Raw genomic sequence first — 4,800 nt, 5'->3', positions numbered from 1 at the left:
GAGAAGGAAGAAGGTATGGAGTGTGAAAGATGTAATAGACAAGGTCGAATAATCTTTTTTTTAAGAATTATTTTATTCAATTTTATTTATTATTTATTTATGTTAATTTGACCAGATTGAGACATAGCAAGTGAGCGAGAGACAGAGGAAAAGTGAGAAAGCAAGCTGTCAGGTCCGGGACTCAAACCAGGGTTGGCTATGTGGGAGTCCGGTGCCCTTAATCACCATGCCACCTGCCGGCCCTGGTCAAATAATTGTATATATGCATGTAATTGGAGTCCCAGAGGATTTGAAAAGATTGTGGTTGAATTGGGCTGGCAGGTGGCATGGTGGATGAGGGCGTTGGATTCCCACATGGCCCCAATAAAAAGGTTCAATCCTGAACTTGGTAGCTTGCTTTGACTGAGGTTCAAGTCCCGAACTTGGGGGCTTGCTTTCTTGCTTTCCCTTTCTCTCTCTCTCTCTCTGGTCAAATTAAAAAATAATAATAACAAATGGAATTAATTAATTATTTTTTAAAAATAACAAATAGAATAAAATAATTATTTTTTAAAAAAGAAAATTTCCCCAAACTGATGAAAGATAGCAACCCACAAGTTAGAGAATGTCATTGAATCCTAAGCCAGACAAATACAAAGAAAACCACAGTAGAGCAAGAATAAAGTCAAATGGCTGAAATCATTGTCAAAGAGAAACTGCTTAAAAAGTGTTAGAGGAGGCAGCAGGTGGCATGGACTCCCACATGACTGACCACAGTTCAAGTTCTGGACTCTGCAGCTTGAACATCACGTTGGCGCATGTGTACACGTGTGCCCAAAATCCCAAGAGAAAAATGAAAAAAATGGAGAAGGGATTGTGGCGAGGTTGTTCCCCCTCTCCCCCGGGATGATTTCTCACCTCTCACTATCTCTCTCTGGTGAGCGCACGTGCCCTATGGCAAAACCTTAAAAAAATAAAATAAATAAAAAGCTTTCTCTGGTTCCACTCTCTCTCCTCTGGAACTCTTACCTTGAGCTCTAGCTACTGTTGCTGCTGCTGCTGCTGCTGCTTTAAATAAGAGAACAAGAGAGACAGAAGGCGGGGGGAAGGAGGTACAGATAGGTATTTTAATAGTGTCTCACCATCAAGATCCTCTGTCCTGCCTCCCTGTGAGCTGGGATCACAGATGGTGCCTGTCCCGTCCTGGCTGGCCTAGGGAGTTGAACCCAGGTTTTCTGTGCAGCTCTAGCCGGAGCGATGACTCTCCACTGCTGGTCGTGGTAGCTGGGCCAACCTCTAGCTGCTTGGCTTTTACAGCCTCCCAGTTCTCAACGCCGGGAGACCACCAGGCTCCTCCTGGTTTTTCCTGCTTATCACAAATCCTGGACACTCTGAGCGAGGTAGTAAACCGGGGCATTTGAGGGTGCTTACTCCATTTATTTCCTGACTCTCAGGAATCACCATTCTTCTTTGCCTGATGTTCAATGCCTTAAAAACCATTATTCCATATTTTGTATTTTTAGTTATTTCATTTGGGAAGGTTAATGTGACCCTTGAGATTCCATCTTGGCTGGAAGTGGAAATCTCAAAAGATTTACTTTTTTTTTTTTATATACAGTTGATAATCAATCTATTAAAATAAATAACTTAAGCATCTGCAATGGTAATTTTAACCTCAACTCCTGGTTCGATACCAATGGAAGTAATCTGTTTAACAGTCTCAGAAGGACTGTGCAAATCAATGAGTTGCTTGTGGATTCTCATCTGAAAACAATCCCATGTCTTACCGCCTTCGCCACAAGGTGTTTTTCTTGTGATTCTCAAAGTCTTGGTAGGCATCTGAACTGGTTCTCTCACCTTGAGATTCTTTTCGTTTGCACCTCTGAAAGTTGGCACACACTTTCTCCAGGGACTTTACGTTGTGGCTGGTTAAAGTAATTTTAATTTGGTGAATGGCCACCTTTGGCCCCACAGGTGCTTTTCCAGTATGTTTAAAAGCCATGGCTGTGGCACGGCTTCCTGACTGACTTGGTGAAAGTTCCTTGGTGAGAGTGAACAGCAGTGAGGCAGGAGCAAGAGAGGGCTGGCCTGAACTCCTCAGCACCTACGTCCATGTTTTCCACAAAAAGAATGCAAAAGATTTACTTTTAAACTGAGGAAATACACCAAGTATTCCTGAAGTTATTATCAAAACTCAATAGTGTGGGGGCCAGCAGGTGATGTGGTGGGTAAGGGCACAGGATTCCCATGGCTGATAATGGTTCAAGTCCCGGACCTGGTGGCTTGCTTTCTAGCTTTCCCTTTCTCTCTCTCTGGTCAAATTAAAATAATAATACTAATATAATAAGAAATGGAATTAAATAAATACATAAAAAATAAAACTCAATAGTTGGAAGGCCAGCGGTTGGCATGGTGGTTAAGGGCGCTAGACTCCCACGTGGCTCCCCTAGTCCAAGTCCGGCCCTGGTGGAAAGCTTCCTCATTTTCCCTCACTCTCTCTGTATCTCAGATTAAGATAATAATAATAAATACAGTTAAATAAAAATATTTTTTGAGAGGTTTTGGCTATAGGGTACATGTGCTTGCCAGAAATAGAGAGACAGAGACAGAAAGTGAGAAATCACTCCACAGAGGGGATGGCCACACCACAATCCCTTCTCCTCCTTCTCCTCCATTCTCGGGATCTTGGGCACGCACACACGCACCCAGCGTGAGTTTAAGCCACCAGGTCCGAGATTCAAACCATGGTTGACTACATGGGAGTCCAGTGACATAGCCATTATGCCAACTGCTGGTCCCAATAAAAATAATTTTAAAAATAATTATTTATTTAATTCCATTTATTTTATTATTTTAAAATTTGACCAGAAAGACACAGAGACAGAGAGAAAGGGAAAGTGAGACAGCAAGCCTACAGACCAGGACTCAGAACACAGTAGCCCATGTGGGAATCCAGTGCAATCAACCACCATGCCACCAATAGGCCCCAAATAAAAATAACTCTTAAAAAAACCCAATAATACTCAAAGTGAGCCAGTAGGTGGTGCAGTGGTTAAGTCACTGGGTCTCACATGGCTGATTCTGTTGTTTGAGTCCTGGATCCCATGGCTGGAAAATCATGCCAGACTTGTGTGTGTGTGTGTGAGTGTGTGTATGTGTGTGTCCACAATCCTGAGAGGAAAATGGAGAAGGGATTGCAGTGTACTATACCCCCAGAGGGTGATTTCTCATTTTCTCTCTCTCTGAATCACTGTTTCTCTCTGCATGTGCCCTATAGCAAAAATCTAAAAATCCCCTCAAACTCCTCAATAGTAATCATAGCAATTGTAAAACTAAGACTAAGGAAAGATTTTGTGTGAAAAAGAGTATTTTATCACAATGTTTAAGACTTTGTGATGCATATGATTAAAACGAAATCTTCAGCACCAGCACATGGCGTAATGGCTACGTCACTGGACTCCCATTTATCAACCGTGGTTCAAGTCTTGGACCCGGTGGCTTAAACTCATGCTGGCTGCGTGTGCGTGCGTGTCAAAGATCCCAAGAGGAGAATGGAGGAGAAAGGATTGCGGCGTGGCCATCCCCCCTGGGGGATGATTTCTCGCTCTCTCTCTGGCAAGCGCACACACCTTATAGCAAAAACCTCTCTCTAAAAAAAAAGGAAACCTTCTTGGAGTCTATTTTTAAGTCTTCTCTACAGTCAGTGTATGCCTTTATTGCCTATACCTGGGGCACAAGGCTCTCAGCAATCCATTCTTGGTATTCCATTATATCTAGCTCCTCTTTATTATTATACCAAGTTGTGTATATCCAAACCTGAATTTGTCTTCCACCATAAGTCTTCTATTATTTTATTTTCTACCTGTCTGGACATTGGATTGTAATGATCTACTTATATCTCTTTCTTTACAATTAGACTGGAGGTTTGCAATCAAAGATTATTATTATTATTTCTCTAGTTTATCTCTTCAATGAATGAGAGAGAGATGGCACCCCTAACAGGGCCCTGACACCGGTATCCGCCCCCAGCTTCATCATCCCAGGTCATGGGCACTTGGTGCTCTTAGGGAGGTCTCCAGAGGCAAACTAGAAACCTTCCCAGGTGGGCCAACTTTCCCACTGGGTTTACAGATGTTCACCTTGGGTCCAGAGAAAGACTACTTGATGTTCTCATTCAAAAAAAAATTTATCGAATTAACAGCGCTCCAACATATCAGGCCGCAGCTCTGTAGTCAGAACACACCGCACACTTCCCAAACGCTGGCAGGCAAGCCCTCACTAGGAGCTAGGGCTCCAGTGGTGATTAACATAGGCTCTACCCTCCTTACGCAGGATTCAGTTGGGGAAGGCGGGCTGAGATACAGGCAAGTTATTATACAAGGGGTAACATCCACATGGGAGGACCAGAGAGGAAAAGCCTGGGCTGGTACCGTTCAGAGCAGAGCAGGAAGGTGATCTACTTTAGGCAAGAGTATAGGGATCAGTGGAGAATGGAGCCGTATTATAGCTATGGTCCTATTTGTGGTTTTGGGGGGTAAAAACTCGAGAAGGGGCTGAACAGAAGCATCAGCTGTGCTTTGCAGAGCGTCCGCGATTTCTCGACCACAGTTCCTACAAGCCTTTGCGCAAGAGGAAGGAGGTGGAAGGCAGACACGCGGCGAGAGCGGGTAAGCCGGCCCGGAGAAGTAGCGCGCGCTGGGCGGGCCGGGCCGCGGCCACGCCCCCAGGCCCACGCTGCCACGCCCCCAGCGCCGGCGGCGCTCGCTGTCTCCGCCCCTGAACGAGCGCGGGCGGGGCCGGGGGCGGGAGGGCTCGGGAGGA

Source organism: Tupaia chinensis, unplaced genomic scaffold, assembly GCF_000334495.1.
Source record: "Tupaia chinensis unplaced genomic scaffold, TupChi_1.0 Scaffold000515_1, whole genome shotgun sequence".
Taxonomy (NCBI): Eukaryota; Metazoa; Chordata; class Mammalia; order Scandentia; family Tupaiidae; genus Tupaia; species Tupaia belangeri.
The sequence above is the reverse complement of the archived record's forward strand: the minus strand, read 5'-3'. Positions refer to the sequence as shown.